Source organism: Halichoeres trimaculatus, unplaced genomic scaffold, assembly GCF_033239565.1.
Source record: "Halichoeres trimaculatus isolate MK-OKI-2021-1 unplaced genomic scaffold, fHalTri1.1 fHalTri1_scaffold_6, whole genome shotgun sequence".
NCBI classification, from domain to species: Eukaryota; Metazoa; Chordata; class Actinopteri; order Labriformes; family Labridae; genus Halichoeres; species Halichoeres trimaculatus.
The window spans coordinates 5,621,072-5,641,001 of record NW_027437184.1 but is presented as its reverse complement, the minus strand read 5'-3'; the positions used below and the strand labels follow the sequence as shown (position 1 = coordinate 5,641,001).

The following is a 19,930-nucleotide window of genomic DNA, read 5'->3' as shown; positions in this document are numbered from 1 at the left end:
ATCCACCCCCACTCCTTGACTCAAGTCCTGCGGCATGGTTAAAGGTAAATGAAGGCAGGTTTCCAAGAGTGGCAAACCTTGCACAGAAATACCTGGCCACACCTGGCACCACTGTCCCTCCTGAGCGAGTGTTTTCAGCAGCTGGGCTAACTGTGAACAGGCTGCGCACAAGGCTGACTCCTGACCAGTGTTTCCCCTACCTGGAACAGCAGAAGTATTTCAGAGTTACCTTTCTCATAAATCACCTTGTTTATTTTCTTAATTTGACAGACTAAATAGCTGTATCCATATAATTTATATGACACGATGTCATTTGTACATCGTCGAGTTCACATTTCTCCTTGCGCTGTTTTGTGCACGGCCAAACATATTCACAGATACACAAACACATGCGCGCATTTACAGGCACAGAGTAGTAAAGATGCAACACTTGCTTTCCTAAGTTTGCAAGTTTGTTTTGCTTCTAACAGAGAGTACACTTATTTATTTTCATGTTTCAAGTAGCCTTAAAGAAGCCTTGTCATTGCATCGTTTCATGTGGGAATGTGTTGTTCCCTGCTTAAGAATAATTTTTTTATTAAGGAGCATGATTTGCATTTTTGAAGACATATCTGGGGTATTTCAGTCATCACATATAAACTGTCACTGATTCTTGCTCTGTTCTGCACCACTGGGGGTCTTTGCTGCTGCTCTCCCTGCCTTGGCTTCTCGTGTATGCACACGGGGGAGAGGGAAGGTGTGCTCTCCCCACATCAGGGCAGGGAGCACTCAGAACAGAGTCATACCAGAAAATATACTTTATACGTGCAAACGATTAATTTTGCAGAGCTACCAACGTCCCAACTGAGAGATGACACACTGAAGAGCCACAGCTGCCCCACTGGTGAACAAGTTTAGTTGGACACACACACACACACACACACACACACACACACACACACACACACACACACACACACACACACACACACACAGCTGGACGTATCTGTTTCATTCAAACTGTCATGTTTGATTATAAACACACCCTGTTTTCCTCTGACACGCCTGGAAAAACAAAAGGAGCTGCCTGTTTGCCAAAACTCCAACCATGTCAGCAATGTGTGTGTGTGCATGTGTGTTTGTACGTGGGGGAGGGAGAGCCGTACGTGTGGGTGTGAGGCAGCAGAGAGGAGAGCAGAGAGGAGAGCTGAGAGGGAAGGAGGGGGGAGTGAGAGTAAGTCAGATGACTTTCAGGAAAGACCAAAGCCAGACTTCTGGCTGTCTTGTGACATGAGGTTGCACACTGGTTGGATAGGTGTTTTTTTTTTTTTTTTTGGTGTGTGTGTTTATGTGTCTGCAGAAGGAGGGGTCAGGTTGTGGCGCGAGGTGTGTGTGCTGGCACGAGATGGCCTGATGAAACCCTCGCACAAGAAAAGGGGAAAAGAAAGAGAAGACAGTTTGCTGAAGTCAGCTGATTTAATGGAAAGCCTCGAGGCCTCTCAGTCAAACACACCCACGGACACACACCCCTACTCCCACACAGAGTGGGCGGATGATACAGAAAGGCGGGATGGCACACTGCCCACACCACGGCCCAAAAAAAACACAGGCTGATACAAGCCAGCAACTTTATTTTTAACCAGGGGTGAAACACATCAGAGTCATAAGGAACAAAAACTTTGCTGAACGTGCAAACAATTAGAATAGTCAAAGGATTAGTCATTTGATCCCACTGGAGGGTGCTTTCATCATCTTATTTCATGTAATCTGTTTACTCACCAACAACTACAAGAATCAGAATACTTCTCCCTCTTCATCATCACTCAACTGTGACCAATACTCAAGTCTGATTAGTCAAAACACCCACGGCAAACGTTTCATCAGAAGATAACCTGATCTCATCATCATGCCAAACTAACCCAGAGGCAGGAGCCTCCACACGTTAACCTTTGGCAACAAAGGTCAGTTTCTGTCTCAGGCTGGCTGAGGGTTAAGAAATACTGGAGACGCCTGAGCCCAGATGTGACTCTGTGACCCTGAGGAGCCTTACACAACCTGTCCTGCAATCCAGACACCAAACAGCAGAGCTGGACTGTGACTATTTCACTTTAATACCTGCAGTACAGCATCTAGGGGTAACCATTCGCTTCAGAGTCACTTAAAGCCTAGTGATTGTGATAATAGCTTTTAAAAATAAAAAAAAGAGGAGTTGTGAAATTTGCTTCATGTATGTTTTTAAGTGTGACAACTGCAAATCTACAGGCAGCAGAAGAACCGAAAGAGGACAGGAATGTTGATTAGAGGTAGACCGATATATCGGCCGGCCGATATATCGGGCCGATATTTGGACATTTGTCTCTATCGGCTATCGGCCGTATTTTCTTTTAAAAAGCCAATTTTTGATAAGTTGTATAAAATGACGCAATTTTTGATCAGGCACAAAAAAGATGAGCACCTCAAACTTGTGGAACCACTTGGATACATTACATACTTTAGTTAAAATTATATTAATAAGTTTAAATTTCTTTTTTGACATTTTAAAAAGAGTGTGAATGTTTACTTCTGCTTGTTACATTGTGTGTTTACTCAGACAAAATATTTCATTGTTTTTAAAGCTGAATAAATGTTCAGAGGACTGGACACGACTTGTTGTAACAGATTTCTTTTAGTTGCTCAGAAATTGCTGCGTGTCACAAAAATGTGATGAATATATATTTATTTAACAATTGCCCTGAATATCAAATTGGAAAAATCAGCTATGCATATCGGCATCGGCTGCCCAAATTTGGAAAGCATCAGCATCGGCATCGGCCCCCAAAAAACCCATATCGGTCGACCTCTAATGTTGATAATATTTCAGGGAAGTCTTGATGACCTTGTCAAACTTTCCTTTAGTGGAAATGTTCAGCCGTTAGAATTCATGATAGTTTGTGCTGAAAGAAGTCTTCAAAGAAGCTGATGCAATGAAAGTGGTTAGGTGGGATCAGAGTAGACCTGCACCGATCGACTGGCTGGTGCCAATTTCCTTAATTTTGGGAGACAGGTGATCGGCCCATCCTAACAAATGAAACTGCTCTTATATACCTCTGGGAAGGACTGACAGCCAGCTATTGTCTCTTTTTGCTCTGAGACCTAAAACTCAGGACATTTTACTGGCTGTTCAAGTTAAAACACAAAGATTTCATTGTTTCACAGGTATTGTTCAATGATTTTTAACAAAATAAGATTGGAACATTGAAGGTATATGCTGTCAGTTATAAAAAATAAAAATCAGTATCGGCCCAAATTGGTACCAGCAGGTCAGGCCTTCTAAAGATCAGTGATCAGTAATTGGCCAGAAAATTGTGATCGGAGGAACTATTTTTTTAACTATATAATCATTAGGGGCCGTTTACACAGGCTGAAACGCAAAAGTTTTGTTGCGTTTCAGCCTTGCGTTTACACAGAAACTGCATTTCAGCCGACCTAAAACGTAATCTTTTGAAAACGGCCTCTAGAGTGAGATTTTTCAGAAACACTGCTGACACCATTTCTGTGTAAACAGTAAGCCGGTGTTTTTAGTGGAAACCCTGACGTCACACTCCGCTTTGCGCGAGTGTATACAACAGGACAACAGTACCGTTATGATCGTTGCGAACTACCGTGTTGTGCTTGTGCTGCTCAATCTGCTGAATCTGCTGACTGTCTTTCAACAAAATGTGTTTCTGTTGCTACACTTAGTATTCACCGATACGTCAGATGATCGGCCCAACTCTACTTCAGTGGAGATCTCCCAAAAGCGGCTTTTGGACAAGACAGTTATAGCGCCAACGACAGGCCTGGCATGCTTGCTACAGTGTTTTCAGTCCCTCAGCGTTTCCGTGTAAATGCTGTTTTTTTTTCACTGCATTTTTGCGTTTTCAGATGAAACGTCATGTAAATGAGGCCTTAGACTGGTGGAGCTGGTGTAGCCTAGCAATCTAGGTTGTGCATCTCCTCAAACAGTCCTCAAACGGGCGACTCATCCAACCTGTGGCACTTTTCCTGTACGTCACTCTCCACTTTCACCCTGTTTCCTGCTCTGTCCACTGTCCTGTCCTCTTCAATAAAGGCGTAAAAACACACAAAATGTTTTTCAAAATATCACAAGACCAATAAAATCATCTGCAGATCAGTATTTTATGTAAACTACCTTAGGTCTCGAGTCATCACTGAGGTTACAGGCAGGTTAGAGTGTGTTTAGTGGTTGACTCTGAAACCCTTCATCCTGTTGATAGTCTAATTTGCATAACCACCAGCTCACTAAACATTCTTTACTTAATGCAAGCTTTTCTTTTCGGTGTTATCTGAATCAAAGAGGTCAAGAATTCTGCAAAGTAGAACCAATATAAGGTCAAATTATGATATAATCAGGAGGTAACTTGTTAGATCAGTTGAAAAATAATTAATCTAACTTTAACCCCTTAAAGTCTGTCATCGCAGATTTGCGACATACCCAGTAATGTGTCAATGCAGCCAAGATGACCTTTGTATCTCATTAATGCCAATTGCTTCATATTCTACACTTACTGAGGATCATATCAAATGCACTTTGCCCCAATACACTGTTCAGAGGGTGAACTTTTATACGAGTTGATCTCCTGGATCAAATCATACCTCACAGATAGATACCAGTTCATCCATATCAACAATTCTACCTCCTCCACAGCTCCCTTGACCTGTGGTGTTCCCCAGGGCATGGTGCTTGGTCCCCTCCTCTTTATTCTCGACATCCTCCCCATTGGTGAAATAATCTGTCGTCATGGTCTCCGCTTCCACTGCTACGCTGATGACATCCAACTATTCCATCACTGCTCCAACCTTTTCCACCCTGACCAACTGATTGACAGAAATTAAACCCTCCATGTAAGCTAACTACCTCCAACTCAATTGTGATAAATCCGACCTCTTGATTAGATTAATCGGGCCGATTATGCCTGTCACAGATTAATCAACATCGGCCAAAATGTAGCCGATTATAAAAATTTTGCTCTGCAGAGATTCTGTCGCTCCTGTTCCTGTGTGTCTGTGTGTTGGGCTGCACGCTGCCCGAGTGCCCGCCCCTTCTGTCCACCATTATCTAATGTAAGACCATAGAATGACGTTTAAACATTGTGTAAGTTGCTTTTTTGTGAGATAAACAGAGATAAATGCTACTGTTAATTCACACGTCCACCATTATCTAATGTAAGACTATAATTTGGTGTTTTAACGTCGTTTAAGTTGCTCATTGTGTGTTTACATTTTTTTTTTTTTTTTTATACTTACTGTTTAAAGTTTGACTTATTTTTTTAAGGTGTTTTCAGTTTGACTTCTTTATTAATTATTGTGTTTACAGCTTGTTCTTATTTATCACTGGTTTACACTACAGTTCTTATGTTGACAGTTTTATAATTAAAGTTCCTTGTTTTAATTTAATAGTGTTCTGTCTCTGTCTTAAATCATATGGGTATTGTAATGATTTGTGATTATATACAGAATATATCCTGTGTATATCAATGCATTTATTATATATATCAGCCGATATATCGGATGTCAGTCGATATATCGGATATTGGCTTTTTTTTTTGCCCCCAGTATCGGTATCGGCATCGGCCCCAAAAATCCCATATCAGTCGGGCTCTACTCTTGATCACTGGCCCCAAATCCCTCACCAAACCCATCAACAATTTCAACCTCTCAATTGGCAATGCTTCCCTCACCCCACCCTCTCATGTCCATAACCTCGGCATCATTTTTGACCCTCATCTCACTCTGGAACATCACATCAATCAACTCACAAAAACTGCCGTCTTACTTCTGAAAAATATCGCCCGTCTCTGTCCATCCCTCTCCTTCTCCACTGCTGAAACTCTTGTATTTCAATTCTTACATTTGTAAATTACTTCAGGCAGAAAGTGGTTAATTGATCCAGACCCACAAAAAACAGACCAGTAGTCAGATAAAGTTTATCATGAGGCTTAAAACACACATGGGTGTGGTTTGGTGATTTGCAGATTACAGCAACAAAAAATAGTTCATCACTTCTGCTCTGTATGTATTGCAGAGGGTCTGTGACATTTTTGGCTGATCAGGCATTTTTTTCCTATATTTTCAAGTAATTATTCCAGAATATTTCAGTTTTTCCTCATGTTATTGTCTTTGGACACCCATTAATGGAGACGTGGAGGCCAAAGTTGTAATCTTTCAGTCAGAGATGAACACATTCAGTAACACAGCAGCTCTTAAACTTCACACAGGTTCACTCAGCGTTCACTTTTAACTCCTCAAGACAGAGGCAGACTCGCTTCTACCGCTGCTCTGCCAATCACCTGACCACATGTTTCATAGTGGCTCTGTCAGGTTCCCCAGAATAGCTTCATAGCGTGATACTGAATGCACACAAACACGGTATGTTTATACTTAGTGCTCGGCCCGGTTTATTATAACACACAATGCAGGGGTCCCTGCACAGCCTCTCCATCAAGTTCATAAACTGAATGTTAAATCCAAGAGACACTAACAGTACAGCGCTGTGTTTTATGTCTTTTGTTCCAACCAAAACTGCTTTGTGCTTGTCAGGGGGTACTTGGAAGAAAAAACAATTCACAGTGGGTGCATCACTGAAAAAAGTTTGAGAACCACCAAGTTAGAAGTGCTTGGTCTGAAAAACGGTGAACACCCCTGAACTAAAGAAACAGGTACAAACTGTACCCCAACTCTCCACCCCATCTGATTTGATGTAATATTGCAAAAATGTGACTCTTTGACCTAGCCTGGTTTAGCTTCTTGTTTTTCTTTAATTGCGCATTCTCATGCTGTTTTTGTTTCACATGTGTAAATATATCCTTTTTCCCCTTTTTGTGCTGTATACTGCCTAAAAATCAAATAAAAACAGAGTTTAGGGGAAAAAAAAGACAAGAGAAAATGGGGAAACAAAGCATCTTTGTGCTGAAGTCCAGCTCAACCTCCCATCTACTCATGTTTTGCCACATTTTATTGTTTTAACATCTTCTATATCAGGTGTGGCCAACCAGTCAGAGACCAAGAGCCACAAAAACTACCACATGCACTTCATCTCACTCATAAATGAAATGGCATAAAATGAAAACCAATACATTTCCAGTTTTTAAAGCACAATTCAATGTGTTAGCTGTGTTTAAATTTGTACTTGAAGCCATATCAAAGACAAATTTCTGTTTCTACTAAGGAAGAGACAAAGTTCTATCTATCTATCTATCTATCTATCTATCTATCTATCTATCTATCTATCTATCTATCTATCTATGCAGAGAAGAGAAAATGAAACTTAAGTATCAATCTCATCACCCAAGTCTTGACCAATACTGAGCCCAACGTAGGCATCACTATATCAATATTTTAGATTGATTGGCACACCTTGCTAGTACCTGGTTGGACCCCTTTTGTCTTCAGAACTGCCTTAATCCTTGGTGGCATGGATTCAAAAAGATACGGAAACATTCCTCAGAGAGTTTGGTCCATATTGACATGATAGCATCACACAGTTGCTGCAGATTTGTCGTCTGAACATCCATGATGAGAATCTCCCGTTCCAACACATCCCAAAGGTGCTCTATTGGATTGAGATCTGGGGACTGTGGAGGACATTTGAGTACAGGGAACTCATTGTCATGTTGAAGAAAGCAGTCTGAGATGATTCCAGCTTTATGACATGGAGCGTTATCCTGCTGGAAGTAGCCATCAGAAGATGGGTACACTGTGCTCATAAAGGGATGGACATGGTCAGCAACAATACTCAGGTAGGCTGTGGACTTTAAACCAGGCTCAGTTGGTACTAAGGGGCCCAAAGTGAGCCAAGAAAATATCCCCCACACCGTTACACCAGCAGCAGCAGCAGCCTGAACCGTTGATACAAGGCAGGATGGATCCATGCTTTCATGTTGTTGAGGCCAAATTCTGACCCTACCATCTGAATGTGGAGCAGAATCCAGACTCATCAGACCAGGCAACATTTTTCCAATCTTCTATTGTCCAGTTTTGGTGTTGCTGTGTGAATTGTAGCCTCAGTTTCCTGTTCTTAGCTGACAGGAGGGTCACCCGGTGTGGTCTTCTGCTGCTGTAGCCCATCTGCCTCAAGGTTGGACGTGTTGTGTGTTCAGAGATGCTCTTCTGCAGACCTCGGTTGTAACCAGTGGTTATTTGAGTTACTGTTGCCTTTCTATCAGCTCCAACCAGTCTGTCCATTCTCCTCTGACCTCTGGCATCAACAAGGCATTTTGGCCCACAGAACTGCTGCTCATTGGATATTTTCTCTTTTTGGGACCATTCTCTGAAAACCCTAGAGATGGTTGTGGGTTAAAATCCCAGTAGATCATGAGTTTCTGAAATACTCAGACCAACAACCATGCCACGTTCAAAGTCCTAAATCACCTTTCTTCCCCATTCTGATTGAGTTGCTGCCATGTGATTGGCTGATCAGAAATTTGCGTAGCAGTTGAACAGGTAAACCAAATCAAGTGGCCGGTGAGTGTATAGATCACTTTTACTACAAAACTTGTTTTTTATCTGAAACTTTCTCTTCCTCTGCTGAAAAACTACCATGTGTAAAAAAGATGAAGACATCACTGAGGAATCTTGGGAATGCATCTTGATAACAGATCCACCCAGCACTTCTGGAGAATGTGGATTTATTGTCCGGCTTTTCTTTAAGTTGCATGTTACATAAACTGCTCCAGGATCTGCTGTCGACTACTCGAGGCTGGAAAAACCAGTAAGAGGATTTCAGTGATTGATGAATACTGTGGGGAAACTCTGGGAGGATGTTAACCGTCTCAGAATTCCTCGGCCCCGGATTATACAACAACCCTGACCCCCATAAATACACACAATAAATGTGTGCGTAGGAAGTGTGTAACGATGTGTGTAAGCACGAAAGCTATCTGAGAGAGCAGATCCAGCCCAGCTGACAGAGCTGTAAATTAATACTGGAGGATTGAGTTACAGCTTTTACCACAGTGTGCTGTGAGTTTGTGTGTGTGTGTGTGTGTGTGTGTTATTTAATGCAGTCAACTGCCTTTGTGTCTCATGTGACAGGAACCACTTATAAACGGTCCCACTGAAGGCCTCAATCCCTGTGTCGCTGCTGGTTTTTAAGGTGTGTAACATCCTCTCCGGTATCCGTGTTCATGATCCCGACTTCAATTTAATTCATTAGGAAAACAATGACCCTGTTTGAATATTTCACAATATGTGGCCTTAAATTATTCAAGATCAAACCCTGCACAGCCCCGGGGCTGTGTACAAGACTTAAGTCCCCATTTTCCTGTAATCTGATTTCTATGAAAATGTGCCATCTGCCAAAGGTGTGGCCACAGGTGAGCTGGGTTGTTGCTGTGAGCTGCAAGGACAACAAGAGCAACAACATGCAAAAGGAAGAAAACAAAGCGCAGTGAAGCTGAACGCGTTCACGAGTAGGATCTGATCGAAAACATACCAGAGATTTTTATGTCGTCGTCTTACGTTTCGCGTTCCTGCTTTGAATGGTTTTATGGCATCTCCAAAACAGCAGACTGTCATGTTTGATATTTCCTTGAGATATATTTTCGTCGTTTCCTTAAACTTTCCCATGCAACAAAAAGTTTATAAAAAGGTGGAAGGAGCCAAAAAGCAATCTTACAGGGCTTCCTGGTCCGACAAATCACACCACAGCGCTCAGTGGCTTCTCACTTGATCAAAATTCTAAGACCAATCAAAAAAATTATACAAATTTACTTTCTGGGCTGTTGGAGTTTAGAACTGGTTTAAGCAGAGTTTCAAAATGCAAAAAGAAGAAAAGGGAATGAGACAAAAAATGATTATTGAAAACAACGATTAAAGTGAAACAGGCTGTTCTTCAGCTGATCAAACGTTTAGGACCACAGCTTTCTCCTGTAGGAAAATCATCCAACATAACCCACCCCTCCAGTATCAGTCTGATCTATGAGCATACGCATCCACGAGGCCGGTGACGTCCTGCAAAGATGATAATTCTCTGCTTGGAAGTTATTTTTAGTGCACAGGATTATTATCTGTACCCATAAGACATCACTGTGTGTGCAAAAGTTTGTGCATTTCTTCATACACACCAGGAAATGATCCTATGCTCTAGGGGTGTGCCATATCATACCGTCTACAATAATACCGGTGTAATTTTTTTGATGATATAAATTTGTCATTTCCCAATATTTACAGTGCAGAGGTGCACTGACTTAGGACGCTCCCTGCTGTGTACAAACAACATTGGTCGAGAGCAAAAGTATCATCAACTTCGTCCTCACATGAGCATTTAGAGGCTAAAAGAGGAGCTACCTCAGTGATGTGCGGGTGGTTTGGCTGAACAAAGATCAGACACGCAGCAAAACACATTAAATGAGAAATGTGCCACAAACATGTTCCACCACCTAAAGCTGAAACACATGAATACAACCAGGCTATGAAGACACATGAGGAGAACGTAAAGCTACGTTATTATCCCTGGACTTTTTGCCTCTACGACGGACGTGTGGTTGAGCTGAACGTCCAAACCTAATATCAGCATCACCCCTGATTCACACATAAAGCGTGAGCGCCGCACAGCGCAGCGCAATTCCCCTGATTTTGTTCATAGTAGATGCGTCTCTGGAGCAAAGCACTGTGAAGCACAGCGCAGTAGGGATGGGTACCGAATTAGGAACTTTTATAGGTACCGACCAAATTCTGTCAAAAGTACCGGGTACCGATTCATGTAAAATCAAAAGGTCCCGCGTTTAGGTACCTAAATGCATTCTTGTTACTGAGGGAGTGGAAGAGTACGTGATTTTCCATGCTGGACATGAACACAGCATTGCAAGATTACATATTGATGAATATATATGTTAAGTTGAATTTTTTTTTTTAAATTTATTATTAAATGATTTTATATTTTTTACCACATAAACACAAAAAAGTACCAAAAACTGGTACCGTTGAGTACCGGTACCGATTGCCAGGTACCAGGCATCAGTACGGTGTCGTTTCATATGTGAAAGGTACCCATCCTTACAGCGCAGGGCAGTGCTTACAGCAGCCGAGATTACAAGATCATAGGAGAACCACATGTTCCTGCAGGTATCCCACCCATGATAACAAACTTTTATGGTAATTAATTAGTATGTTAAGCTCATCTGGTCCTCTCCAAACTTCAGCTCCTTCAGTCCATGCCACAGCTTTGCCAGACGTACGATCATTATCGTATTTGTACGATAATTTAGCCCTCTGTATGATGTATGATCAATAATTCCAAAAAAGGCTAAATGTACGATAATTTGACAATTTCATGTGGTTGTTACACATCTACCCCAGTCTGACGGAGTTATTTGTAAACCATAAATGCATCTTATATCATGTGACGTTTCCAGCCAATCAAAGTTTGAGTGTCATTCGCCTCAGAACGATTGACAGCCAATCATGCTCATAGGAGCTCAGATAGTCAGGAAGTCTCGTCAGCTGAGAGAAGAATGAGCACCGAAAGAGAGGACGAGGGTGAGCGGGAGCCAAAGTGGAGGAGTGATCAATTGTGACTTTTGCCCAACAATAAGACAGCTATTTTGATCATTATTAATTTTTTGGGTTATTTTGTCGGGTGTTAGTTAATTTCCCCCAAAATACGCTAATTTTGAGACTCTGGTTGGATAATTTTATATTTCCCATCTGGCAACGCTGCCATGCCTTCTCCTTTCTGTTGGTGTCCTTATAGAAAGAAGGTGTCGTGTCGTATAGGATGATGAAGTTTTTCACCTCCAAGATTAACTTTTCCTCCTCCAAAACCTCAGATTTCCTACATACTACTCACTATGTTTACATTTCAAGCTTGTGCAATAGTAGTAAATGACTGGCAAAGTGGCTTCGATACTGTGTGTGCAATAAAAATGCTGTTGTTCATCATAAATATTGTTATTGCAAATTTCCTTAAAATACTGTGATATAATTTTGAGGATAAATCGCCCATCCCTAGTGTGCACAACAACTCAACATCAACTTTGCACACAAGATAGCTATCTTTTGCATATTATTAATTTTTTAATTTAATTAAAAATTACTTTCTGTGCGCACACAACAACTTGTTTCTACACAATAACAGTTTTCTTGTGCACAGAGCTGAATTTAAGGCATAACAAAATGACATTGTTAGCAAAAGTCGTTGCTTTTGTGGCACCACATATGAAAACTGTTATAAACATGTGCAAGCAGGATTAAAACAATCAGCTCATGGGGCTTTAAAGAGATCCAGAAACATCTTTTTTCCTGCTTCTGCATTTTTTTAAATAAGAGAAAATCTAGAAATGCCTGACCACTTTGAAGGAAAAAGCTGTTTCCTGAGTGATAGAAATGGTTTCAGAGCAAACAAGTTGAGAAAAACTGAACAGAATCTGAAAGGATCAAACTTGGTGAGCTACTTTCTGAAATTGTTTTTATGAGAAGTCAGGGTGGTTAGATCTGAAGTTGACAGTAGAAAAGGTCAAATTCAACACCTGACTGGTAAAAAAAAAAATAGCCCCCACTATGATGACACATTTATTAAACGCTGGAAACCACCCACATGACACCAGAGTTCACAGAGCTCATGCAGTCGGTCCCAAAGCTCAGTTTGGCTCAGATACTCCACATCCTGCTCACAGATCAAACTTTAAGTCTGCAATCTTCAGATAAGAAACATAAAACTGCTCACAGAAATGATGCAATAAAAAAAAAAAAACAGGCCACTGCTGAGTCAAGAGTGTTACTGCTCCACTACGGCTTCTTCTAAATCACATGACTTAGAGGAAAGCCCTGGTGAAAATAAGGGAGCAGTTCAGCGGTTTCACCAGAAGGTGGAGCACCTCACAAGAGACACGGAGGCATTTCTTATAAATCAGTCCTCAGCGAGGAAATCCAGAGCTCAGTTTATGACCTCAGCGAGCACTCCCTGTCGCAACCTCAACTTTGCTGAGCTGCACGGGAGCATTTTGGCAGCGTGAGGAGCCACTGTAAATGGGGCATTTATAATAAACCATGTGACGGTGTTGTTGTGCTTGTTCTTTTGGTTTCAGCAGGTTTTTAATCACTGCATCTGTCATTATTTGAATGAAACAAACGCTGCTGATTTGTTTTCTTTATTCTCGAGTTATGTTTGAACCAGATTTGCACGATTTGGAAGCATGAAAAGTAAATTAAACTTTTTAATCTCGAAGTGGGACATGTTTTGCTTCAGCAACTTTCATGGCACTTTACTTTTAGGGCATAACACACTTTGATCAGGCTGCAGAGATTCACGTCAACACGCCTCTGCTTTCTGAATGTGAGAGGAATATTTGCCTGTTCATTTACCAGAAACACCAACAAACACCTCAACGTTTATGAGAGTTAAACCACACACAAAACAAGTGAGTGCTCTCCTCTGTGACCCATAAACGTCTTTATAAACTAGAAACAAACAAGCAACAGACATCCGGGGCTTCAGAGCAGCTCAAGGTCAGAGTCAAATAAAAATAAAGGTTGATTTGAACCTGAAATACGCCATCAAAGTGTGAAAACGCCAACAAGGAATCCTGCAAAACTCTTATGAATAAAATACTGATTGATTTGTTTCCTTAAACTCAAGCTACACAGGAAGTACCTGCTGGTGATGACTCTACGAGCTGCAGGGACTTTTGAAACAGTTGGCGTGAGCATCCTCTCCAGCTGTGAGTGCCAGACTCTTATCTGTTATCTGCAGGTTTTTGGATCTGGTTCTGTAACTGATTACTGATAATAAGGACAGTAAACCTAAAAACAGTCCCCATAGAGACACAACAAAGGTATTTGCAAAGTCACACTAAGACCCACTTTAAAGAGACTCAATCACTTTCACGTATGCAAATGTTGTGATCAGGTCACCAGACAGGTTCGGTTTAAAGGAGGGTAAACACCAAACAGGAAAGTGAGTCAAAAACAGAGAAACCACACACACACACACACACACACTTCTCTTTCCACACACCATAAATGGACACATGCAACTGTCAAGTTTACACAAGTTATGTTTGAGGCTTTATTGCCATCTAGTGGTCATCTATGAGACGATCTTCAGTTTAATTTTTAACCAACAGTGACATCTTGTGTTCATTAAGGGTATTGTATTTCCAGCTTTCAAACTGGAACTCAGGTAAGTCTGTCAGTGGACTCAATGCTACAAAAAAACCCTTCATCCTCTACCTTTAAAAAATGTAAAAGTAGCAAAAAAAAAAAAACGATATCAGCGCTAACTTGATAAACTTAGCAGGATTTGTGAATCAAAAAGATACAATTTCTAATAAATCCAACACTTTTATCAGGGAAACTTTGCTGATAATATTGACACATATTTATGTAGCTGTTTTTTTTCTTCTGCTTCATAAAGCAAATTTTCTGAGACGAATTTTACCAAAGGATCTGACATATTCAGACTTTCTTTTTCTGTCTTTCTTTTTTTCTGGCATGTTCAAAGTATCTAACAAACACAAACAAACTGAAAAACAGCTTCTTCCCCCAGGCTGTTAAGACAGTGCTCACCTCACACTTGGAGAAGCTTTTTGAATGAATGATGAATGAGTGAGTGCTGTATTTCGAGCACAAAATAGCAACAATAAAAAAAGCAACTAAAACAACATTAACATGTTTGAAAATGGAGTAGAGAGAAGCATCAGTTTATTTAACCCTACCCCTTCCCCTCTCCGTAAGTAATTTGTTATTAGATTTCATTACTCTGTATCCTAATCTCAAACTCCCAAATGGGAATAACTAAACCTAAACCTTTATGCTCTGAATATCTAAAACAAGCTGCCAGAAATGATCAGGTCTGCTGGAACTCTGAGCTCATTTAAATCCAGGTTGAAGACCCACTTTTTACAGCTGCTTTTAATTTGAGCATTTTCACAATTGATATTAATATCTTCTCTTTAACTCTGCACTACCACTCTTATCTTAAAATCTGTTTTAAAGATCTTTTTTAAAATCTATTTTACCTTTTTATAAATCGTATTGTTCTAATGAATCTTTTTAATTTTATTCTGGTTTGTAATTGAATTTTTATTGTTTTCTTTTAATCTGTTCGGTCTGTAAAGCACTTTGAATTGCCATGCTGAAATGTGCTATATAAATAAACTTCCTTTGCCTTGCCTAAACCTATCTGCCTTAGCTGACAACATAAGATAAATAAGAGAAATAGAGAATAAATAAATTGAACATGAAAGAAAATTATATATATATAAATCTTTTTTTTTTTTTTTTACAACAATACAACCGATATATCCTATACCAATATTTAATGGCTGGGCTAACATATACAAATAAACGTATTAAAACGCCTTTTAATTTGTGTTCCATTTGACACATTGCCAACATGATTGTAAAATCTCATACTCTTTTCCCCCTGAACATCAGTAAAGTATTTTTTTAATTAAATTAATTAAATAATTTTATCTATTTATTTATTTTATCTTTTAAATTTTCTTTTTAAAATTTTAGAAAATTTATGTATTTATTTTCTCTTTTAATTTTCTTATCAAAAATTTTCTGTTTTAAATTTTCTTTTAAGAAAATACATTTATTTATTTATTTATTTTAAATTTTCTTTTTTACATTTTCTTTTTAGTAAATACAAGGCAATGAGATACAAATCCTAAATCAGAGTTTTAAAAAAAGACAGACAAGGAAACAAAATACAAAAACAAACAAATAAATAAACAAAAAACAAACAAGGAATCAAAACAAAACAAAACAAAACAAAACATCAGCATCTCAAAGTGCAAAATAAAATCTATGAGCGTGATATTCTTCTTACTCTTCGCTACTATTCTCTTGCCCATTTTACTCTATATGGTATTATTTTATTCTACTTGATTATTACTTTCCTTCGTTTTAGCTGCTTCTATTTTTGAATATATGCCATCGCGAAAAAGCCTCATCAGGGCCAGCAGCTTTGTTTTTTCTGTCCAGTCTGGAGTAATAACCGTTTGTGCTAGCACAATGTGTTTACGTTAAAGTAGAGTTATAGATACGTTGTGCTAAAATAGTTTCTTAGCAACAATAAGTAAACAAGGAAAAAAAGTTTAAAGTAATGTGAAGAAGATAGAAGAATAACAAAGAAAGTCACTCAAAAAGTACTAAAAGCAGAAATACAGGACGGAAAGCAGAACTCAGAATTTTTCCATTAAAGATAAAAATATTTTGCATAAATTGATCAGCATGACAAGCTTTTGCTACACCAGTGAAGCCACATAGAGATAATGCCAAAATTTCATTATTGGATTATATTGCTAATACTAAGCAGTGGTTTGTTTTTAAAGCTCTTAATGGTTTGGACCTTTCCTATTTATCAGAGCTTTTAACTGTCAGTGTACATGGAAGAGCACTGAGAGCATCAAACCAACTTTAAATGGAAGTGTTCAGGTCAAAATGCAAAAACTGGGGTCACCATTTTAATCATAACTATAATATTTATTTAGCATGGCTTTTAATATGTAGCGTGGTGACACTTTTATTTCATTTATTTTATTTTATTTCATTTTATTTTATCTTATTCTATTATTGTTATAGTTTTTGTCTTTTATCATTGGTTTTTATACATTATCTTTTGTAAAGGGCTGTATAAATAAAGCACATTTACATTTACTGCAACACAAGCTGGCGACATCTAGTGGCTGAACGCGGTACTGCTTCAACCGTTCAGCAAAACCGAAAGAAAAGAAATCTGACCTGAGAGCTGCCTTTTTAAAAACGTGACGACATTTCAGCAAAGCACCATACCAACACTTTTGTTTTAGGGTTAATATGAAGTTATTAAATCAGTGAGGTGGCTCAATACTGTTTTAGCTCGAACAGGCGTGTTTATTTCTTTTTTTTTTAGATAATGAAAGAAAATATGTGACTTTCGCCATTATTTGCATCTCTTTCGTGCAAATATTACTCAGCAACTGCGGTTTTATAAAACTCAAGACTTGATTCAAAATGTAACAACCAACCAATAACCATCCATAATAATAAACAAACAAACCATATATGAAAAAAAAAGGTTTAAAGAGCATTAAACATAAAAGGAAAGAGCTGATGTCTGAAGTGCTGTCGTTGTTTCCGCAAACTCCCACTTTTTCATCTCACAAAATAAAGAAAAACTGATGGAAAAAACGTTTGGGCACGACTGTAGAATTTGATAGTCTAAATGTTGTATTATCACTGAAGAAAGGGGTAAAGGCCTTCATAAAGGATCCGTTATGAACCGCCACATCGATCCCAATGATGGGCGTAGGATGTGTTTGTTCAATAAACGACTGAAGGCAAAATCTACGACAGAGTGTAATTATAAGAAACCTCACCTTAAATATGAAGAGGATGAAATCCTGTCCAAGAAGATAAATCCAAAGTTGTGGAAACGTTGAGGACAGTGAACAAAGGAGCAAACGGCTGATGGTGAGCCCTGGCAGTCTGCATGCTTTCACTTTTACTTTAGTCGAGGCTTCGGGTGAAATCAGGAATATGATCTGCAGCAGAAACTCCCCCAGACAGCAGCTGAGAGCCAGCAGGTCTGAGATCACAGCGAGGGGACACACCACCTGTAGAGTCTGCTAAAAGTCACTGATTCTGCGCCTTTTTACGGGGGCATTTGTGTATAATGTGGTTCTCCCGCATGTGAGCTTTATCTTTGAACAAGAAGAAATAACAGTGTTCTTAGTCCATGGTGTTTGCTAGAGCGCTGCTGAAAGTGAAGTGAGCCAAACCAGGACAATCCCACGTGTCTGAAACCAGACACGTGGGATTGTCCTGATTTGGCTAAATGTTGTTTGCTTAACGCTCATCTTTGAGCTTGCATCACACATGAACCTTTCAAAAGCTGCCGGTGGAGGCCAGTATTCAGAGGTTTAAGGCCACTGGAAAAAAGTCAATATCTTCCCTTTCATTATTATTATTTTTATTTTTCAATCCATTAATTTAATCATTTATTTAAGATTTTTTAAATATATACATGGATATTTAAAAATAAGCCAAATTCTGAGATAAAAGGCAAAATTCGGAGGAAAAAAAAATCAGAAGTCTGACTTCAATCTCAGAAATCAGACTTTTTTTTCTCCCTTTTTAAAAAATAAAAAAAATATTTTAATTGAAAAAAAAAATTCTGAGAAAAAAGGCAAATTTCTGAGATTAAAGTCAGATTTAAAAAAAAAAGTCTAGCTTCAATCAGAAAAATCTAAGTTTTTTTCAAGAATTTTTTTTAATCTGCTAGTTTAAAAAAAATCACTTTTTTTTCGGAGAAAAAAAGTGAAAATCCTGAGATTAAAGGCAGAATTTTGAGGGAAAATAATCAGAACTCAGACTTTTTTTTCTCTTTTAAAAGAAAATCTATTCATAATTCTAATCTATTAATTTTAATTTTTAACACTTTTTTTGTTTGAGAAAAAAAGTCAAAATTCTGAAATTACAGACAGAATTTTGAGGGGGACAAAAAATCAGTGGTCTGACTTCAATCTTAGAAATCAAACTTTCTTTATAAATGTATTTATTCATTTAAAGTTTTATTCTTACAATTTTTGTCTGAGAAAAAAGTCAAAATCCTGAGATTAAAGGCAGAATTTTGAGGGAAAATAATCAGAACTCAGACTTTTTTTTCTCTTTTAAAAGAAAATCTATTCATTTATTTAAATTTTAATTTTTAACACTTTTTTTGTTTGAGAAAAAAAGTCAAAATTCTGAAATTACAGACAGAATTTTGAGGGGGACAAAAAATCAGTGGTCTGACTTCAATCTTAGAAATCAAACTTTCTTTATAAATGTATTTATTCATTTAAAGTTTTATTCTTACAATTTTTGTCTGAGAAAAAAGTCAAAATTCTGAGATTAAAGGCAGAATTTTGAGGGGGAAAAAAAAAATCAGCGGTCTATCTTTAATCTCAGAAATCAGACTTTTTTTCTCTCTTTTTTTCCCCACATATTTTTATTTATTTTAACTTTTTATCTTTACAACTTTTTTTCTGAGAAAAAAAGGCAAAATTCTGAGATTAAAGGCAGAATTTTAAAGGAAAAAAAATCAGCAGTCTGACTTCGATCTGAGAAATCAGCCTTTTTTATATCTATTAAATTATTAATTAATTTATTTTTATATTTTTATTTTCTTATTTTTTATTTTTTTATTATTATTTTTTACAATTTTTAAATGGAATAAAAAAGTCAGAATTCTGAGATTTAAGGCAGAATTTTGAGGGGGAAAACAAATCAGTACTCAGACTTTTTTCTCTCTTTTTTAAAAAAAAAATCTATTCATTTATTTAAATTTTAATTTTTTTCACATTTTTTTGTATGAGAAAAAAGTCAAAATTCTGAGATTAAAGAATTTTGAGGTACAAAAAAAAATCAGTGGTCTGACTTCAATCATAGAAATCAGACTTTCTTTAAAAATGTATTTATAGGTTTAAAGTTTTATTCTTACAATTTTTGTCTGAGAAAAAAAGTCAAAATTCTGAGATTAAAGGCAGAATTTTGAGGGGGGAAAAAATCAGCAGTCTGACTTCAATCTCAGAAATCAGCTTTTTTTTAAAAATCTATCTAATTTATTTTTTTTGTTTTGCATTTTTTATTATTTTATTACAATTTTTTATTTATTAATTTTATTTATTTATTTATTTATTTTACAATTTTTAGATGAAAAAAAGGCAAAATTCTGAGATTTATGGCAGAATTTTGAAAAAAAAAAAAAAAAATCAGAAGTCTGACTCAATCTCAAAAATCCAACTTTTTTTTAAGAAAAAAAACTGATGGAACAGATTTGTTTTTTTTTAAGGGGGCCCTGCTCCTCTCCCGTAATTCTTTAATGAAACACGAGCAAGTCCATTTTTAACAAAGTTTGTGCTGCTCACAAAGATCAAAACGTCAGCTTCCCCATTTACTTTGCTATTCAAATAAGGTTTAGTCCAAAATATCAGCTCTCTAG

General features: G+C 38.0%; 1 long non-coding RNA gene across 1 annotated transcript in view; it reads right to left on the bottom strand.

The window, feature by feature from the left end:
• The window catches only part of LOC141792101 (uncharacterized), a 35,032-nt gene extending 17,284 nt beyond the window's left edge, over positions 1-17,748 (bottom strand). The window contains exon 1 of the long non-coding RNA XR_012598351.1: positions 17,325-17,748. This is a non-coding gene — a long non-coding RNA (uncharacterized LOC141792101). The remainder of the gene's footprint in view (positions 1-17,324) is intronic.
• Positions 17,749-19,930: the final 2,182 nt, after the last annotated feature.